This window comes from Onychomys torridus, chromosome 1 (genome assembly GCF_903995425.1).
Source record: "Onychomys torridus chromosome 1, mOncTor1.1, whole genome shotgun sequence".
Classification (NCBI taxonomy): domain Eukaryota; kingdom Metazoa; phylum Chordata; class Mammalia; order Rodentia; family Cricetidae; genus Onychomys; species Onychomys torridus.
The window spans coordinates 79,370,207-79,392,361 of NC_050443.1; the positions used below are offsets into that span (position 1 = coordinate 79,370,207).

General features: G+C 42.8%; 1 long non-coding RNA gene across 1 annotated transcript in view; it reads right to left on the reverse strand.

Moving 5' to 3' along the window:
• Positions 1–326: 326 nt before the first annotated feature.
• The window catches only part of LOC118583628, a 31,548-nt gene continuing 9,719 nt past the window's right edge, over positions 327–22,155 (reverse strand). Inside the window, exon 3 of the long non-coding RNA XR_004944971.1 lies at positions 327–1,202. This is a non-coding gene — a long non-coding RNA (uncharacterized LOC118583628). The remainder of the gene's footprint in view (positions 1,203–22,155) is intronic.

Below are 22,155 nucleotides of genomic sequence, written 5' to 3' on the forward strand. Positions count from 1 at the left end.
GTGACCTTGAGCAATTTATTTAACAGTCAGATTCTTAACTTCCATATCCACATGCCACAGACATATACATCCATTCTCATTAAATTGATATAAGTATTAGATACAATGGCACATAGACAAACTGTATAATTTCCATGACCATTATAAAATAAAAATGTGGGCCCCCTTTTTGAAAATCATTGAGAAGGTGGTAACAGCCAAGTACCAAGCCAACAGTAGGGATTGGGGTGTACTGGTTCGGGTCTATCATACCAGCATTCTGAAGTGACGGCAGGAGGATCAAGGTTGAAGCCAGCCTGGGTTATAGAGCAAGACCCTGTCTCAAAAAGAAAGGGGCAAGTGCTTGCTGCATAAGCGTGAGGAGCTGAGTTCAGATTTCCAGACCCATATGCTGTGTGAGGCAGTGTGTACCTGTAATTCTGAGGCCAAAGCCAGGCAGATCCCAACAGCTGAATCAATAAGCCTTAGGCTCAGTGAGAGACCCTGTCCCTAAAAAGTTGGCAGAAAGAAGGGAGAGACCCATAGAGGCAAACTCCTGATGCTGATCTCTGGCATCTACATGCATATACTAAAATAACACCCCCCACACAGATAAAGCAGATAAACTAGTGCACAAATAAAGTATAGGGCTCTTACGGTCTGGTGGCATAACCATGTGTTGCCTGGAGCAGGTATGTATAAAGCATAATCATTTCCCCTCAATCATTGATTCTAATTCTCTTGTTTTGCAGATGAGGGAATGGAAGTTCAAAGAAAAGCCAAACTGCAAACTTCGGCAGAGTCAGGACCACCGCTGAGACCTGCTTTGTTCCAGCATTTCCCAAGTGTGTTGTGAGTGATGAGAATAGGTTTTATCTCAACGGAAGTTTCTATCAACAACCAAGTTTCCAAACTTGGGTAGGTGAAAGAGACAGCATTTTCAGAGTTTCAGAGATTTTTCTCTCTGCAGCTTGAATCCCAAAGTCAGATGGAACAGAGAACATTGCCCAAAGGGATTTGATAATATGGCCTTTTAAAGGAGTACAGTAAATGTCTCTTAGATATCTCTCACCAATTCTGTTCTGCAGATGGCTTTAGGGCAGTACAAGTTCCCATGGGCTTTGATCTGTGTGCTGAGGTTGTTCATGGCATAAGTTAGAAGCAAACAGATTCCTTCCATTAGGCAGTTCTCTTGGTATCCTCATCCCAGCTGACTTGTAAGCCTGAGGATATAAAAATAATGAAAACCGGGTTCTAGGAAAAGCTGACTTGTTTAGAGTCACCCAGTTGCATCCAAAAGGGCAAATTTAATATGCCATTCTCCCAGGAGTAAGACTTCAGAAACAAAACACGCATCCTGCCCCTCCCCCAAATTCTTTCCACCCTGGGTGTTCACAGGCACCTCACTAACTGCAGAAGTAACAGCTAAAATCCAGAATCAGGTACACAAGTCAGAAGATCAGGGTTTTCATCTTAGTTCCTACACTTACCAGCCATTTGACTCACGTTAATTCATCCGCTCACCCTTCACCCTCTGAAGTAAATTTAATCACTCCTCTCTTTGAACAACCTTCTGCCTCAGGCTCATGTAAACCTCTACGGAACACAGTTTGGAAAACAGTAGATTGGATCTCTGTGGATCCTTTTAGCTCCAGAGTCAAAACACCTTGCTGTGGCTTTTGTTTGTGTGTGCACACAAGTGCATTCATGCGTGAGTGAGTGAGTGAGTGAGTGTGTGTGTGTGTGTGTGTGTGTGTGTGTGTGTGTGTCCCTTCAGAGGCCAGAGGCATCACCACCTTCCCGGGAACTGGAATTACAGGCGAGCCACCTGACAAAGGTGCTTGAATGCAAGCCCTAGCCGTCTGAGCAGAGCAGCGTATGCTCCTAACTGCGTAGCTGGCTCTCAAGCCCGCTTTTACACCCGTTTGACAGTTTCCAGTAAAACAGCTCTTCTGCATTTCAATGATTTCTTACTCAGCTACAGTCCCCCTCCACAAAGTATTGAACACGAGTCATCGATGAGGTGGTTACAGCGACAGAAACTAAAAGCCAAACCTGCATGACAAACCTGTGATTCTGAGGCTTCAGGTTAGACCCGCATCACTTAGCCTTAGAATGAGTCCCCTCCCAGCAGAGGAAAGCCCCCACCAATTCTGTGTAAACCGGGCTTACTATCTTGGAGTGCCTGTTTGGATCCTCCAGGAAGCAGACACCCAGATGGAGTGAGAAAGTCAAGAAGTCTTACTGAGGGGACAAAAGATGTGGGAAGGGTCCAGGGATGAGGTGTCCAGAGTTGGTGGGAGAGCTTCAGAAGGTGATGTAGTTTTGGCACTCATTTAAAATGCAGAGAAGGAAAATCGGGTAGTGGGAGCCTAAGTCTGCCATACAGTCTAAGAAATCTTAGCGGTGATGATGATGGGGAGCGGTGATGATGATGGGGATCTGAGACTGCTTGTTTGAGGAGCCCCACACTGGGCATGTGTGTGGTGCTCAGTCAGCAGAGACAAAGCCAGGGAGACTGTAGTGAGAGCGGAGTAGGGCTGCTGCAGCAATACTGCAGCCGATTGCAGAAGGCACTGCAGCCAGAGGCCAGCAGCTAACACACTCCCCTCTCTCAGCAGCCGCTCCCTGTGATGGCCACACTGCACGTGCTGTGAATCCCCAAGGTGGACACCATTGAACTCACACTGAGAGGAGTCTCAGTAGTGATTGTGTGGAAAAAAGAAAACACCTAAGGCAGAAAGAACACTGTAAGTGATTTCAAAGCCCCACATCTTATTCCTGGGCTGCTTATGTCACTCAATGCCTCTTGGGGCTGTCTGTGCCCTTGGTTATAATCAGAAGCACTACACCAAATACCAAATACCCTCTAAGGTTCTTCCACTGAGCAGCCTAGCAGTATGTGTGTGTGTGTGTGTGTGTGTGTGTGTGTGTGTGTGTGTGTGTGTGTGTGTGTTTTGAGACGAGTCTCAAGTAGCCCAGACTGGCCTTGAACTCCTGATCTCCCTGTCTCTACCTCCTAAATGGTGGTGGGATTATAGATGTGTGCCACCATTGCCCCACCAACAGTATATTGCTTCTGCTGGGCGGTGGTGGCGTACGCCTTTAATCCCAGCACGGGAGGCTGAGCCTGGTGGATCTCTGTGAGTTTGAGGCCAGCCTGGTCTACAGAGAGAGTCCAGGACAGGAACCAAAGATACACAGAGAAACTCTGTCTCGAAAAACAAAAAAACAAAAAACAAACAATTTAACAGCTTCCTTAAAACAAGAGAGAGGGATGAAGAGGGAGGAGGAGGCGGGGAGGGAGACGAGAATGAAAGGGGTTTCCCGTGAAGCCAGAGTAGGATCTCATTTGTAGTATGATGCCGATCACAACCTAACACACTCAGCACAGCATTATAGTCTAAGCAGGCAGGCATCGTGCTAGGTGGTGGAGTCTGGGAATGAGGGACAGTAACATCCCTGAAGTGGACCTCATTCTGTGATCAAGATGCACAGGCGTTGAAAGAGGACTCTGTCCTATCTTCATCGAGCACGTGTACCAGCAACGTGACGAAGGCTTCTGTACTCCCCTTTAATCTGCATCTGCTGATTCTCCTCACCCCATAAGAATGCTGGGAGTGGAAAGTATGCCGTGGGATCCCCTCAGGCTTGATATTTTAGGATTTAAAAAACAAGCGGAGTTCATGCTCCCTTACTTATTTCTCCCATTGAGGAAAAAAAAGTCACAAAACAAAAAACTGCAGTCAAGGGCATTAAAATAATTAGTAGCCAATCACGAGAAGGCCATTCGGTCCTCAGGTTTCTGATACTCATCCTTGCAGGCGAGGCCCTCCCAGAGCGGATCAGGTTTTCCGTTTTCAATTAAACATCCTTGAGGGCTACAGATGAAAACACAAACTCTTGATCTGGTCCCTGATAAACAGACCTCAGGGGGGAGGAGAGACCAGCAGGGAGGGAGGGAGGGAGGGGGAGAGAGAGGGAGGGAGGGAGGGGGGGAGAGGGAGGGAGGGAGGGGAGAGAGAGATAGGAGAGAGAGGAGGGAGAGAGAGAGAGAGAGAGACAGAGACAGAGACAGGAGAGAGAGAGAGAGAGAGAGAGAGAGAGAGAGGGCTGCAGAGAGGGGAGAAGGGGTGATGGTGTCTGTGAATGACCCCCGAGCAGCTGCAGCAGGGTTGTGTCCAGATCAATAAATAATGGCACTTTGGGCAGCTCACCTAGTTCCTAGACATGCCTGAGGCCTACAGGTTATGGTCTGTTAACTCCTGGATCTCACTCTAAATGTTAGTCCGTCAGGAAGGCAGAGTAAACAAGCACACAGTTGTGCTGGCTACAGGCTGTACTCTGATGATGTGCGTACACCTTGTCTATGAAGCACAGAAGCCAGAGGGGCCATCAGATGCCCTGGAACTGAAGTTACAATGATTGTCAGCAACCATGTGGTGCTGGGAGCCAAGCACGGTCCTCTGGAAGAGCTGCCGGCATTCTTAACTGCCGAGCCATCTCTCCAGCCCCAATTCATACATTGTAAGAACAATTTAGACTTGGACCGCAAGGATACTGAGGAGAGGCAGTGGTCCTGCTGAGAATCCTTCCCTAACTTGTGCTCCCCTCCCAAATTTCCTTCAGAAGGACTTATTCTGCTACCCCTTCCTGTCATTGCCTGTCTACTAGCCATTTACACAGGCCTGAGTGTCAGCTTTGGGCAACCATCCCATTCAACACCACCTAAAATAGCATTTGGCCCTACACAGACGCAATGGTATTTGTTGACTGAGCGGACAAAACACCCTGAGCCACTGCAGTACTGGGGTGGACAAAGGACTGTACTTCCTGGAAACAGTAATAGCCATACCCTAGTTCAAGACCTTGCTTTGCCCACTATGTGACTTGGGATCCCAGGATTTTTTTTAAAGATTTATTTATTTATTATGTATACAGTATTCTGTCTGCACATATCCCTGCAGGTCAGAAGATGACACCAGAATTCATTACAGATGGTTGTGAGCCACCATGTGGTTGCTGGGAATTGAACTCAGGACCTTTGGAAGAGCAAGCAATGCTCTTAACCTCTGAACCATCTCTCCAGCCCGCCCCCAGGACTGATTTATTTATTTATTTATTTATTTATTTGTTTATTTATTTATTTATTTCTATTAATTTTTTATTTATGTACTTTGGGGGTGGGGGGGTATACACAAGCCATGGTACCTACATGGGAGTTGGAAGACAACTTTCAAGAGTCAGCTCTCCTCCTCTCTATGGGCATCATAGATGGAACTCAGATCATCAAGATTGCAAGGAGAGCACTTCACCCACCGAAGCATCTGGCCCCCAGGGTTCTGGATATAAACTAGAAACAACCCTGCCTTGTCTACCTCAGGAGGTCCTTGTGAGAAGCAACTCAGAGGAACCATGGTAGAGCTACCTCCAGCAGAAAATAAAGGACTTCTGGGTCAGTAAATCCTTTTATTTTTTTTGGGGGGGGGAAGCTCTAGAGAAAGAAAATTCAAAATGTGAAAGACAAACTTATTTTTCACATCAGCAAGGCAAAAGTTGTACCTGGAAAATACACACAACAATTTCATAAGGCAAACTTTTTGTTCTTGTTTTGAGATAAAGTCTCATAAATAGCTTAGGCCGGACTCAAACTTGCTATGGAGTCAAGGACATCTTGAACTCCAGATCCTCCTGCCTCAGCTTCCCAAGTCCTGGGGTTATAGGTGTGTGCCACTCTCAACAACTGGATTCCTACTCTTCCCTCCTTCCCACATGCCTGGCCTCTCAGTCTCAGTTTACAGTTACAGACCGGTTTCTTCAGTACACAAAGGGACATGGCCATTAGAAGCCTCTGGTTTCATCTTGAAGTTTTGCCACCTGAGAAAGATTGACTGCTTTATTTCCAAGTGACAAAATCTCCCTCCCTCCTGGTTTGAAGTGTTTCTCCTCTTGCCAAGAGTGAGGGAACGACAAGATTAGTGTGGGGGGATCAGTGTTATAAATGAAGGTAGGGTACTGTTGGAAGCAGAATAGATGGGCATTATGCTGCCATGATTAATGCTCACTACAGCATTCCTAAGATTGTTTTTCTAGCTGGTTACTGAAATGCCACCATTTATAATCAACTACCTTTGGCTAGGGCCCTGTGTCTACAAGATTCTTTCCCTCAGTCTATCTCCCCCAAGTTCCCGATGACAAAAGGCAGAAGGCAGACAGGAAACCAAGTGAATTCACACCATGCTGTCCTCCACAAGTCTTCACTGAGGTTCCCGTTCTAGAACTGGCAACTAGTGAGTTCCTCTGCTCCACATCAGCTACTGCGTTCCTCTGGGCTCTAGCCAGTCTTCGGCTCAAGTGCCAATGTTGCTGACCTGCAGGCCTAGGCTATTCGATGCTGTCATCTGCCTGCTTGGATTTCCAGGCCATAGTGCCTCTTTCTTGTCTTCTGGTCAACCCACACAGCTTACAGGTGGAGAGATCAGAGTCTCTGAGAGGGACAGTCTTACTCCAAATCACATTAAAAAAAAAAAAAAAAAAAGCGGGGGGAGGGAGCTTGGGCTTAGCCAAGATCAGATGCCAGGTTACAGGGAACTTGGTCTTCCCATCATCCTTCCCTTTGTTTTTCTGCACTCTTATGAACGGAGGGATGAACAAACCCTTAACCCACATGGTCCCATTCCTTTATCTCTCTGGGTCATTTTACAGTGTTACTGTTCATTCACCCCAGGCCTCTAGTCTACTAACCTTTGTCTTATTTTCTGTTGACAGGAATAAAATTCTAAACCAGAGGCCCCTTCCTACTTCTGCAGTGCTAATTATCACCCTTATACTGCAGCAAGGGCTCACTATTTAAGCAAACCAGTCTTGACTTGTAAACTAATTTCAGGCATCATCCTGACTAACTCCTACTTACTTCTCTGATATTCTGTAGTTCTTTATTTCAGGAGGAAAAGAATATTTGATTTGGTCTGGTTCCTCAGTTTGGGTCAAGAGTACTTCCTGCAAATTAGCCTACAGTGCCTTGTAGATTTTCCACCTTTTACAGGTCCTGCCCACTTGCTTTGTTTCTTTTCTTCACACTGCTGACATTTCTATTTCCTCTTACCACTACTTGCTCCAGGGCCCAGCAAAGAGTCAGGCACATGACAAATGTTGCATAACTATTTGTTGAATGAAAGACAAGGTCTTCGACTCCCCGGCTCCTGATTATTTACAGTAGTAGATCACAGTGGTATTCAAATAATAATAAAAATGTGAAGGACTTTACTGCTCAACATATAATGGAAGTGCTAAAGACTATTTTTCCTAAAGTAAGATAACCTTCTCAGCATCAAAGATGAAAGAAAATACTGTAGTGTAAGGAGAGAAGGAAGCCATGAATGAGTGAAGTCCTGAATAAATGTATACTTGTAGACATAAGCATTGCCCCAAAGCCTCAGGTCCACGAAGGAATGGTGAAGCCTTTCCCCAGAGTGTGGCTCAGAGGGGATTGGCAAAGCCGTCTCTGCTTGGTTCAGAAAATGGCAAAGCCTTCCTCTGGTCTGAGTGTAAATGTTGATAGTATATGCAGAAAATATCCACCACAGCTCTCTCCTAACATATTTATGGCCTGAAGACTACTTGCCTACAGAGACGGCTCCAATGGGATTAGCTAAATCTTCCTCATTTACTCAGCTGTACACTATAAAGCCCACCTCCTGCTTATCTGTATGTAATAACCCGCCTCCTTGTTCAGCTGTGTGCAGTAACCCAGCCTTCCTGTTCAACCGTGTATACGAAACACACTGCGTGTTCAAAGTGCTTCAGTTTCTCCGGCAGCTGACCCTGGTTTTTCTGTGTGCCCATGTATCCATCTGTCTGTCTTTTCTTCACCCTCTCACCAACCTAGTCAGGTCAAATCCCTGGAGGCCATACATGAGCACGGCATAGCAATCTATCCACAAAGGTTTCCAAACTGTTAAATATTTGTAAGATTTGTGCTTCTGACACAAGTAAATATCATTATCAGGAATGAACGTTGCCTTCTCTCTGGCAGGCTAGATTCTCTGCCCTGCTTCTTCCCAGTCTACAAAGGTGCCCATGTTTTGAGTAACTGTGAGTCTCTATGCTTCGATTTATTTGTATTGCCTTATCTTGTATCTTATATTGCCACTCTTTCTGAAAGGTTCTTTTTATTTTATTTATTTATTTATTTATTTATCTATCTATTTATTTATTTATTTTATACAGGGTTTCTCTGTGAAGCTTTAGCTGTCCTGGAACTCTATAAACTGGGCTGACCTCATGTTCAGAGATCCTCCTGTTTCTGCCTCCAAAGTGCTGGAATTAAAGGTGTGTGCCAACACCCCACCCCACCAAACTCGGAAGGGTCTATTTTTTTAATTACCATTTAGTACCAAGGTGCAGGAGGTCCTATGACTTGCCCAAAGTCACAGAGCTATTGAGTGCTGGGATTAGGGCTCAAAACTGTCTATTGTTCTGAGTCACTATACTATATGACTCTTCTTTCAACTATTTTTTTCTAGAAAAACCCTTTACTTTGTTTGGACTGGCTTACTTTTCTAGACATATCTTGGGACTTTCTCATTCCATGGATCTAGTTAATGTTATTAAGAATATTAATTTAGTTAATTTTATTAAGAATTCAAGGAGCCAGGTGTGGTAGTGCACACCATTAATCCCAGAATTTGGGAGGCAGAGGCAGGCAGAGGCAGGAAGAGGCAGGCAGATCTCAGTGAGTTCAAGGCTAGCCTGGTCCATATATGGAGTTCCAGGGCAGTTAGGGCTATATAGTGAGACTCTGTCTCAAAAAAAAAAAAAAGAAAGAAAGAAAGAAAGAAAGAAAGAAAGAGAGAGAGAAAGAAAGAGAGAAAGAAAGAAAGAGAGAAAGAAAGAAAGAAAGAGAGAAAGAAAGAAAGAAAGAAAGAAGGAAGGAAGGAAGGAAGGAAGGAAGGAAGAAGGAAGGAAGGAAGGGAGAGAGAAAGAAAGAAGAAAAGAAAGGAAGAAAAGAAAAAGAAAAAAAGAGAGAGAGAAAGAGGGAGAGAGAAAAGAAAAATAAAAAAATAAAAAAAGTTTAAAGGAGACTTAAATATTATCACATCTCATATTTAAAAAAATCTTAGATTTCTTTATTTTATTGTATGCGTATAAATGTTTTGCCAGCTGTATGTGAACCATGTGCACCCTGGTGCCTGTGGAGGTCAGAAGAGGGCATCAAATCCCCTGGAACTGGAGTTAAGGATGGTTGTGAGTCACCCACCACACAGGTGCTGGGACCTGTACCTGGTCCTCTGCAAGAGCAAGTGCTCTCACTTTAGAACTGCGGGGTCCAAGCTTATTTACTGGTTCTGAAGATGGAGACAGGGATATACTTACTAAAATGTTCTGGTTCTATGGGATAAGATATTGCATAAACATAAAGCGAGCCACTAGGTACTCAAAACATGTTCACCTAGGACAGTAGGTCAGTGTGTGTGTGTGTGTGTGTGTGTGTGTGTGTGTGTGTGTGTGTGTGTGTGTGTGTATTTTATCAAAATATGTAGGCTGGGTCCCTCCTCTACTTTTTGATCAGCTGCAGAATGGCACAGGGCTAAGCAGAAATATTTGGGAAATGTCCCAGATAGAATCACCACAGCCTCAGACTCTGGGATGATTTGGTGTAATTTGCAGCTGTATACAGACACAGGGAGGAAGCATCATTGTCCTTGTTTCCACATTATTCTGATTACTGAAAGCTTATTGTTATTAAATCAAACCTAATTAGCATTTTCTCAAAGTAAAAGGTGACATCAAAATTCAAATATGTCCTAAGCTCTCTACAGTCTACTTACAAATGCCACCTTGCCAAATTTCCTAACAATATTAAGACTTCCTCCAAGACCTTTGTCCTTCTTTACTGTAGCCAGTTGATAAAAGTCCTTCTTTCTTATTGGTAGGCGTGTGCACGATGCCTTGAAGATAGCGTGATAAATGTTACCACCTCTAGTTGCATCCAAGTCCAATATCCCATGATAATTCACACCAATGGTTTACTGTGTCTGGAACCAAAAGTGCTCACCAAGTACTTCTGGACTAACTTTATTAGAATTATTGTGTTTTTGGTTCTTCGCTAGGGATGTGGAGAAAACCTCAAGCCACTGTAACTCTGGCTCTCAGCAGCTCAGAGGGAAATCTCTTAAGGAAAGTGGCTAAAACCTTAGGGATGTTGTTAACAGTCTAATATTTTCAAATCAGCTGGGAGTATTTAATTTGTTCACTAAAAGGAGCAACACAGTCTCTAGAGTACGGTCCGAACAATGCTGCTTTGCTTATAGGTTACAACGCTGTATTGAACTCTTAACATCTCAAGTATTCTTAGCACAGTAAAACAAGGGTACTAGGAAGAGCGTCCAAAGTAGTAGTGCTTACTGGCCAGGGACGAGGATGTGAGCTCCATCCCCAGATCCTCAATAAGAATAAGCGGGGTGTGCTGGCTCCTGTCTGGAATCTCAGTGCTGGGCAGGCACAGGTGGGCAGATGCCTGTGATGTGTTGCCTGGTCAGCCAGCCTAGCTTACTTAATCAGTTCCAGGCCAATAAGGGGAGACCCTATTACAAAGACCAAGGTGAACAGCTTTGGTGAAACAATACCAGAGGTTTTCTTCTGGCCTCCACACTTGCACCTGCACACATGGGCACCCTTGTACACATGAACACATACATATACACATAAACCAAAAAGGAGCGTTTTCATGTATGTTATTCTTTATAGTTTACAAAATGTTCTCTTGTCTCTCATCTCACTTGAGCCTCCCCGTAATATTGTCAGGTGACAAACGGTATTAACACTAATTTTACAGAAGCTCAAATGGTACCTGGGTTCCATAAAAACAGCTTCCAATAACCAGAACTGTGTCCATGCCTAGGCTCACACAGATAATCAGCACAGAGCTATGATTAGTCCCATGATCCTCCAAGAGGGAAAGGAAAAATGACGTAACTAGTTTAAGCAGGAAATTCCTGGCTGGCTAAGCCACAGAAGACACAGTTATCTCCCTCCCATCCATTCCCTTGCCTGTTAGTAGTTCTCCTGATCTTCATTATCAGCCTCCCAGCTGCTTCCCTACTGTGAGCCCAGATGCTTCTGGGGATGGTAACTACACCCCTGACCGGAGCTCCAGAGCTCAGACTTATATTAATTGGCATAGTTCTACCTCCTTGACTTGGCTACCTGCTCAGGGATAGGCATATGATGCTATCTATGCCAGGGAAAAACAAGGGAAGTTAAGCCAAGGGTGCTGGGAAAGAACAGCCTGACAAAGTACCTGGAAATAAACAGTTACCTCCCACTAAACGTAAACGTGCTTTTGTGTACTTCAACAGAAAACACCCTTATAGTGAGATCTCTGATGGCACTTCTGGGTGAACTCAACTGTCTCAAGAACTCTACAGACTTCTTTTCCTTCTGACTTCCAGTGGGGGCGGAGGGTAGGAAGCCTGGGCATGAGTTCTGCCCAGTTCAGCCGTCTCTGAAGGTGTTATTCCAATCCCTATTTGCCATCTCTGGAGCTACTCAGTGCCTGTCTTACGTAGTTTTATAAGGCATGAAACGACTCTAGCACAGTTTTCTCTTGAGTAACAGAAAACTCAAGCATTAATGGGACTCCTGTTACTTGCCTGTATGCCACAGAGTGTGCAGTTCACAGTAATAAAATGACACTGCTATCTAATAAGGAAGGAAAAGTTGCAGAAACCAGGCCCCTGGGGACTGGCTTCTGAGTCTCCAAAATCAGGGACTTGCTCGCTCTTTTTGCCTGTACTCGTCATTCTCAACCTTTTTTTTTTCTTTTAGTTTTCTGAGACAGGGTTTCTCTGTATAACAGCCTTGGCTGTTCTGGAATGCACTCTAGACCAGGCTGGCCTTGAACCTCACAAAGATCCTCCTGCCTTTGCCTCTCCAGTGCTGGAATTAAAGGTGTGTGCCACCATGTCTGGCCTCTCCTCAACTTTTTGTTTGTTTGTTTTGTTTTGTTTTCGTTTTTGTTTTTCAAGACAGGGTTTCTCTGTGTAGCTTTGCGCCTTTTCCTGGAACTCGCTTTGGAGACCAGGCTGGCCTCAAACTCACAGAGATCTGCCTGGCTCTGCCTCCCAAGTGCTGGGATTAAAGGTGTGTGCCATCACCGCCCGGCTTCCTCAACCTTTTTTATTATCTGCAGGAATCTGATCTCCTGCCACTTCAGCATATTGACGGTGGGTCTCAATAGGAAATAGAGGCCTTTCAGACTGGATAGTATGAGGGGAGTCTAAAAAGGAGACAGTCTTTATATAAGGGTAAAAATACCATAAAGATCAGGGAAGTGTCCTAGGGCAAAAAAGAGCCTGGGTGGGTGAGGAGATATGATCATTTATGAACCTGAAGGGACGAGGGGAGGGAGCTATAGCTGGAACTAGAGATGGACAAGGCTTTATAAAGAGAGTCATCAGACAAGGGGAAAATGAATGAGAATCCAGCCTCTGTGTACACCTCACTCCCGTCACTGCTGGTATTCTCCAAGGCTCCACTACCACCAAAGGGAAGGGAGCTTGTGGGGGAATTCTACACACACCAACCTCCTGAGGCCAAGAGTGGCCTGGAGGATAGGTTTAAGGGTACAGGGGGAAGACAGCCAGTACACTGAGACTAGCAACCTCTGTAGAATGAGAGCATTTCTTTTCCAGAACAATTGAAATGTCAACACCTGAAAGGATTCTAGCCTGGTTTGGAGCAGTGGGTCACTTCTTAGACCAGCTGTATACATGTATAAGCAACTTCTTACTCAACAAATAGTCCATAGAATTGATCTGTGAAGTGTCTACTGCATGGAGGTTTATTATAGCACATGAATGTCATCAAAGAATGCTGAATATTTAGATATTACCTAGTTTTCCACTGACCCTTTTAACTTACAAATATAACACTAGGGCTACCAAAAAGCATAAGAGGTCAATGGGGCAGTGTTACAATGCACATATTTGGTTCTTAAAAATTAAATTATAGCCGGACAGTGGTGGCGCACACCTTTAATCCCAGCACTCGGGAGGCAGAGGCAGGCGGATCTCTGTGAGTTCGAGGCCAGTCTGAGCTACAGAGCGAGATCCAGGAAAGGCACAAAGCTACACAGAGAAACCCTGTCTCAAAAAACAAAAAACAAAAAAATTAAATTATAATTGCATTATGTTTATTGTAATAAATGCTAGATTATATAATTATTTTACTATTTCTTAAATGAAAACCAAGTACTTGAATTGTACGGTGCAGAAACCTTGGAGATGTGATTTCCCCCCTTTTCTGGAGATTTTCTGTGGCTAATAGTGGAGAACTGTAGCCATCTGTTCATTCAGTGCCATTTTCAAGCTATTTTTGTAGACTGTATTCATTACTATGTATGGTCAGGGAAGCCTCTGCTCAATTGCTTCAGTGCTTGACCAATGGAGAGGTCCTTAAATGTCTGCAGCCAAATAAAAAGAAAAGACCACTCTTCCCCTGGTCTAAACTAAAAACATGGCAGCAGAGTACAACACACTGTGCAGCCAAGGGTAGCCTCACGATGTTTTGAAGCAAGCTCTTCCCACATTGCCAAGGCTGGTCTCAATCTCATGATCCTCATGCCTCTACTTCTTAAGTTACTGGGATTGTAGTTTAGCTCACTTTGGCTCATTCATAATTTTAAAAAGTAATTTAAAAACAAATTAAAATGAAAAGCTTTTTTAAAAAGGTTTATTTCTAATCTTGGGTACATGTGTGTCTATGTGAGGGTATATGTGAGTGAGTGCAGGTTCCCACAGAGGCCAGAGGCATCTGACACCCCTGGAACCAGAGTTATAAGTGGTGGTGAGATGCCTGATTGTGGGTGTTGGGAACTGAATTTGGATCCTCTGGAAGAGCAGTACATGCTTTTAACCAGCTGAGCTTTCTCTCTAGTTCCATTAACAACCATTTAATAACAAATGGTACTGGTCAGGATTTGAGATGGAGGAAGGATGAGCTGACTGATGGGAGTGCTGAGACGCCAGTCCTTACAGATAATTATGAAACTCACAATCATTTGGGAGCAATAGGGTAACATGGTAGGAAAAAGCCTTGGATGAAGGGAAGATAACACGGGAGAGACAAAGATAAACTTTACCTAAAATTCACCTGTGTTTACAGACTCTCCTTCCTCCCAATTGCCTTATGACATATTGCCCATTATTTCCAGGGTCCATATCCTCCTTGACTACTTCCCACCTCCTCCATACAATACAAAATGGTTTTAAATGATAAAAAATCATGTGATATATTATATTTTAAAGTGTCTTACAATGTATACTGTACAATGTATACTGTACATATGAGATGTTTGGTCAATAAGTGAGTTTCTGTTAAAGACAGCATGTAGAATATGTAAGCAGTAGTGTTGCCACAAAATAAAACAGATGGGCTATGGGGGAGGAGACAGGGCAACAGATGACCTGGATGGTCGCCCATCCAAGACTTAAAATATTTGCATATTAATTGCAATGAAAATGAGTCATCATTACTAACTCAGCAAATATGAAATAATTTTAAATAGTCCATAATATAGTAAAAAGAAACAAGTAAATGTCACGAAGACAATCCAATAATGCATATCCATTTTTGTTTGATTAAATGAAAACAAAATATTAATAGGCAAAGCCATCAACACAATACAAGTATATCTTAATTATTAGCTAAATAAAAATATTGTTGAGTCAAAAATCACTCATTAGGTTTTTGGTGCCCTAGATTTAATTATCAGAAGCTGCTTCTGAGTGGAATGCATTCAGTCTTTCTGAAATAGAATACTTATCTCCAAGTCTACTACTATAATGCTGGAACAGGACATCCTTCTCTTAGTATGTCATAAAAGCAGCCTCTTTTGTGCATCCTTGCAATTCAAGAGCTTACAGAGCAGTCAAATGAAAAGCCGAGAACAAGTAGAAAAGAACAGAAGCCAAGCATCACAATGCTCAAATTACACAGCGCTGAGAGGCGCGGAACAAATGCACTTTTCAAGGGTTCCGCATCACCAATTCCCTTTCCGCCAATATGAGATTAGGGAAATGAAGGGAAACGGGACAAAAGGGCAGATTTATAATAAATAACTGACGTAATTCAAGTCCGTGATTCCTTAGGAAACAGTTCCTGAGCTTAAATGAGTCACCATCAGCTTTAAGCCGAACAAGTTTCCAGTTCTTATTTCAGGGAGCAAGTATGCTGCTTTTCTCTATTTAAGTCAGCATTGCTATCAGTAACACATAACAAAAATATATTTTGAAAAATACAGGCTGGCAAGGTGGCTCTGTGAGTAATGGTATTTGTTGCCAAGCTGACAGCCTGAGTTAGCTCCCTGGGAGTCACATAATGGGCAGTGAGAACTGACTCCCAAATGTTGTCCTCTGACATCCATACACATGCTGTGGCACACTGCTCCCCACTTCCAAAATTAAATACATTTCATAAAAAATGAAAAATATTTTTCAAAATATAAAATGAAAGCTGGTTCTTTCTTAGTGATGGGTACATACCAGAATCAATTCTAAAACTGCATATTTGCCAGCCAGTCCCCAGGAGGTGGCTGTGCCCAGGGCAGAATTGGATAGAATAAACTGCTAAGTGGGTGTTTGTCTGTATGTATGTCTGTGTGACAGTGTCAGATCTCCTGGGACAATTACAGACAGTTGTGAGCTGCCATGTGGGTGCTGGGAATTGAACCCAGCATCCTCTGGAAGAGCAGCCAGTGCTCTTAACTGCTGAGCCATCTCTCCAGCCTGGCCACAGCCCTCATCTAAGTCAGTCTCAGGTTGGCAGTTATTTCCTGACTCCAGGGCTGTGGAAGGTAAGCTAGTTTAACGTCCCTGGACTGACTACTCTGCAGGTTGGAGACTGCAACGTGACTTCCAGGAGGGCAAATACTGAAGCAGTCATATTCCTGTATTAAAGATACTCTGACGATAGGGAACAGGGTGCAATGGGAGATGCACTGGGTGGACCCAGTGCTCACATTCAGCAGACTAAGGACACTAAAACAGTGTGTGTGTGTGTGTGTGTGTGTGTGTGTGTGTGTGTGTGTGTGTGCGCGCGCGCGCGCGCTGAGGCTACACAGGACTTACCTACTCTGTCAAACATTAGGTTCTCCATGTCTTATTCATGTGATCTGCATTGTGTTATTTAGCATAATATCTGTCTTTTTTTACTTTCCTATAAAATAATGTGAAATGCTTAGCACAGATCTTAACTTTCACTGGTTCCAAGCCTAAAACCATTCTGTGTTTCTACACTTATACCCAAACCTTTCCTGTTGTTCTCGGTCCAGTATTGAAAACAACCCCTTTTCCCTAAGGCTTCTGGTTCCCAATGTAACCAAAAGACATGAACAACAAAGAGAAAAAAATAACAGAGCAAAGCTAGCTGCAGTCTGAGCTATCCCCAGCCGACTTGCTGAGACCATATCCCCTTTCATCTTGAATATATATAATAAATAAACCACACTCTTTGTGGTTGGTTTTAACTATTTAATGTTACAGTTTACAAGGGGAAAGGGAACTGGCTCAACATGTTTTAAAGGCTTATTGCCAATTGTTAGGGTCATTAGCTTTCTTTGTTAAAATTTATTTATTTCTATTTTATGTACATTGGTGTTTTGCCATGGGTGTCAGGTCCCCTGGAACTGGAATTCAGACAGTTGTCAGGTGCCATGTGGATGCTAGGAATTGAACTCGGGTCCTCCAGAAGAGCAGCCAGTGCTCTTAACCACTAAGCCATATCTCTAGCCCTTGAAGCTTTTATTGCTTCAAGTTTTTAATGAAACATTCATTATTATTTGTTTATTTATTTTTATTATTATCACTCTAGACAAATAATATCACCTTTCTAGACCACAGAGAATACTTTTTTAAAAGTAGGTAGTCCACAGAACTGTCTTGGCTAACCCTGCCCTGACTGAGACCAAACATTGAAATAATTTCTCCAAGTGTTTGGTGGGCACATAGCACAGAGGAGTGGGCAAAGTTTATAGCGATCATCTGAATAGGTACTTCATGAGGCCAATTATTTCCTCTGATGTAAGGGTCTGTGTACTCAGCCATAGGAAGAGAGTGATTGTTACCCTTTTCATAAGTTCACTTCCTCTTGAGTTTAAACCTATGGTGTTTTGATGTCTTCTCTAGGATCTTTCTTCCTTCCTTCCTCCCTCCCTCCATCCCTCCCTCCCTCCCTCCCTCCCTCTCTCTCTCTCTCTCTCTCTCTCTCTCTCTCTCTCTCTTTCTTTCTTTCTTTCTTTCTTTCTTTCTTTCTTTCTTCCTTTCTTTCTTTTGCAGTAATGGAGACTGACTCCACCATGTTAGGTAAGTACCCTACCACTGAGCTACATGGCCTCTTTTTATCTTGAGGCTACATCTCCCTGTGTGGCCCAAGCTGATACTGAACTTGCAATCTTTCTGCCCCAAGCTACAAAATAGCTAGGATTGCAGACATTTTGCCCCGCCTGGCCTCTCTGGGGTATTTTGGTGCTGCTGTGGCCTTTCTGTCTTTAGTTCTGCCTTTGGTGTGCTAGTCTCTGCCTCTCTCTCCTCTTTGTCCCATCATTCCCAGTCCTTAACAGACACTGCTGGAGCATCTCCATACACTACTTGTTCCTTTTCTCATGCTGGTAGAACTCCATGTTTATATAGGCTCCATCTTCCTGCCCAAGGCGCCTTAGTCCCAGCTCGCCAGAAGGGAAGCATGTTAAATCTAAGGCACTCATGTGGCTTCATGCGCCTTGCCATGGAGTCATTAAACAGGTGTGTACGTTTGCCAAGGACTTCTGCAGAAAGTTTCTCAGGCTAATAAAAACCACACATCATTCTTTTTGCCCTTGTAAATATTTGGGCTCAGAAATGATGCATGAGAATGGCATGGCTACCTGCATCTAGGGAGACAGAGGTAACAAAGAATTCTGAACCACTGACTAAGCTAATCCTGGTATGGGCTCAATGAAAAACTTCTTGTTTCTGAAAATACTGTCTACTCCTATATAAGCCATTGAGGTTCAGTTTGCATATGTTGCCAAGACAGCCTAACAAATTTTTCCAAGATGGCTAAGGAATTATCAGCTTTCCATCTAATTTGTAACAAACAAAATTGATAGAAGTCATTAACACTAGAATAAAACTGATAATTAAATTAAACATGGATCAGCTAAGCAACTTGACCTGAGAGGCTCAGCCATTTGAGTTTCCCGGGAAGCAGTCAGCTAGGCAGCCTGGCCCATTCCCTGAGGGCCTTAAGGACTCATGGGAAAGCAGTTTAAAGCAGGTCAGCAGGCATATGTAACATGAACCTTTTTCTCTTCACTTTCTTGCCTACAATGTCTACATAATGCTAAAGGTGACTGTGGTAGTTTGAATGTAATTGGTCCCCATGAGCTCATAGGGAATGGCACAATTTGGAGGTGTGGCTTTGTTGGAGTAGGTATGGCCTTGTTAGAGGAAGTGTGTCACTGTGGAGGTGGACTTCAAGGTTTCACACATGCTCAAGATACTGCCCAGTATGTCAGACCACTTCCTGTTGCCTGTGAGTCAAGATGCAGGACTCTCAGCTTCTTCTCTAGCACCATGTCTTCCTACATGCTGCCTTGCTTCCTGCTATGACAATAACAGACTAAACCTCTGAAAGTATAAACCAACCCTAATTAAATGTTTCCCTTGTAAGAGTTGCTGTGGTCCTGGTGTCTCTTCACAGCAATAGAAACCCAAACTAAGACAGTGATGATCATGTTTTGACTGTGAGGACGAGAACATGCCAGATAGAGCCAAAAGATAAAAGGAAACAGGCTTGCTTATGGCTTCTCTTACCATCTACATATGGCCACCCTTTCCAGAGACATCTTGTGTGGCTTAGAAAAGAAAACTGCACCTCTTTTGGGTAGCTCAGTTAGGTTGTTTTGTTTTATTCTAGTCTGATACAGTGGAATACAGCTATTGATGATAAATGTTTTTAGACTCATTGATGACTTTAATGAAAGGATGACCAGAAAGAGTAAAGATAAAACTCATGAGGCTGGAGAGATGGCTCAGTTGGTAAGCAGCTTGCTAGACAAGCATGAGGACCTGAGTTCAGTCTCCAGCAGCCATGTAAAAGCCAGGTGTGTGGTGTGCAATTGTAACCCCAGCTCTGGGGAGGTGAGGCAGGAGGATCCCTGGAGCTTGCTGACCATCCAATCTAGCTAAACCTGTGAGCTCCAAGTTCATTGAGGGACTCTGCCTCAAAAAATAAAGTGGAGCATAGTTGAGGAAGACACCTAATTTTAACTTCTAGCCTCCACATGCATATCCACCTGTACCCCCCATCCATGCATACACACAAATGCATATACACAAAAGATAAACTCCTAAGTATATGTATTACAGATACTATATAATATATATATAATATATATACTTATAATAATGTTTTTATATATGCATATAACTTATTCAAACTTATAATTTTGTGCATATACATACTTAATAGCTTTACAAACTTACAATTATGTACATAACTTATTGGTTTACAAAGACATTTTCAAACAATAAAATCAGCAGGAAATTATAGCTTTTATTCCTCACCTTAAGAGTAATACATAATATTTTTTCCTTCTGTTGAAAAGTAGTCATTTATCCAGGATATTTCAAGCTGAGGAAATACTAATATAAAATGATAGTCCCTAATCAAGAGCTGGCTCCAACAGATTCAATTATCCTTTGTGTACATGCACTACACTGTCCACATATTATAGTAGAAGCCGGATCTTATATTTCATTAGAAAAGGAACCATTGTTAGGGCTAGAAAATTAACTTCATGGATTTTCAAGTTCACACTGACAGATATATTAAAATGTTCTAGGTGAAGAATGCTAGCACAGCACTTCAAGAGGAATTAATTCTGAGATTTCAAATACAGCAGCCTTCTTGAACGTTTTCTTTCGCTAACCACAAAACTTTATTTACTTGTGGTATTTAGAACTGTCACAGTATGAAGCTGGCAAATGCCATCCATTGGGGGCAAACAATCCACGCAACAAGAGTATCGGGGAGCCTTTGGTTTGCTTATCACTGTGTTCCTAAGGTGTGTTCCAGAAGACTGTGTACAGTATAAATTAGGTACACAGTATAAAGAGAATGAACAAATAAGAGAGAATTGGAGTTTTTCAGGAAGAACTGAGAAAGGAGATTGACAGACGGTTAAACAGAAAGAAAGAAAGAGAGAGAGAAAGGGAGGAGGAAGGAAAGAAGGAAGGAAGGGAAAGAAAAGAAAAAGGTGTGTTAGGTCCAGGAAGATGAATCAAATCAGTATGGAAGACATCTGTTTCTGTTTTCGTCTCTTTCATCTGCTTGTTTCTTTCCTTTTCCTTATTCCAGCAACAGGCCTCTGAACTTTCCTGAGGAAAGGCTCCTGTTTCACTTTCCATTTTCTGTGAGTGCTGCAGCATGAGTCACATACAGTACGTCCTTCACCCCATCACCAGAGGAGCAGTGAGCACAAATTTCTTCTTCTGAAGCAGAGGCGATTCTCTTTATTTTATGGTTGCTAGTTGGGATGGCATTTCCTGGAGATGTATGTAGTCGTAAATGCCTTCTTCCGAAAATTAAGTAGGAAAGGCTGGGAGGAACATGAGCAGTGAACTGGAGGATGGAGAAGGACTCTTCTGTCAGGACACAGGCTGCCTGCAACCAGTTCTATCCCTGCCCTTCTCAAGCACATAGGCAAATACATTGGATCAGAAAAACTTGGAGCTGTATATAAAAATAATTATTTTAAAAACAAATGAAATGTAAAATTTACTCTATCTGACGTTTTAAGTGTTCAATGACATTTAAGTACATTTGCACTATGGTAAGAAATTCAGTTTTCTGTTTAAGCTAGGGTGTTTGATTTTGTCATTTACAATAAAAGATATGGCAGGTTTGTTTTTATCTTCATTACTATTATTTCCTGTTTTATTTTATTTTATTTATTTTTTTAAAGATTTATTTATTATGTATACAGAAGAGGGTGCCAGATGTCATTACAAATGGTTGTGAGCCACCATGTGGATGCTGGGTATTGAACTCAGGACCTCTGGAAGAGCAGTCAGTGCTCTTAACCTCTGAGCCATCTCTCCAGCCCCATTTTCTTCTAGAAGACTTCAGCTTCTTGATCTATTTAAAATTAATTTTTATATATGCTGTGAGGTAAAGGATTGAGGTGGATCTCCCAACCTTGACAGATATACAGTGATAGTGCATGGTAAAAACATTCCCCATTTTTCTTGGCTTGTTTTTGTGCTTTTGTTGAGAATCAAAGACCATGAGTCTTCTTGGGGACTCTTCAGTTTGTTACATTGATCTATTAATCTACCCCAATGCTGGCACCACATAGTCTTTTGATCAGTGTAGCTTACAGATAGCTTGATGCCCTTGCTCCCTGCAAAGAGTTTAAACTAACTCAGCATCTAGGTATTATTGTCACGTTATTAGATAAGTCTATCTCTACCCAACAAGATATTGTTATGTGTGCTCAATGTTAAGTATGATAGATTGGAATTAAAAAAAGAAGACTATGCCTTCCTCATTACATTTAGTCACTCAGCAACACTTCATCCATATCAGCCTGGAGGGACCTACAGCAGCTCCCAGCACTCAATGTCTTACCTACTTTGTTCCCTTTGTTTAGAACACCTTATCCCTTTTTGCCAATTCTAGTGTTCATCTAGACTAGAAAACAAAACCATTTATGTATGCATAAAAAGGGTAAAATATTGAAAAATACATTTAAGACTTATAAGACCTATACATTGAAAGCTATGACACTCTACTGAGCAAAATTAAGGAAAGTCTTTAAAAAACAAATATATCACTTTTATGAATTGGAAGACTCAGTGTTTGTATATGTTTGTGTATGTGTATGTATATATTGGTGTGCTCATGTGTGTCTGTGGGTACATATATATGTGCATGTATGTGTGGAGGCCAGAGGTTAACATACTGAACCTGGAACTCACCAATTCAGGCAAACTGGCTGGACAGAGAGCCCCGGGGTCCTCTGTCTTCACATCCCTACCACTAGAATTGCAGGTGCATGCTGCCGCGCTTAGGTTTTACATGGGTGCTGGAGACTCACTCAGATCCTCATGTATGTAAGGCAAGCACTTTAGG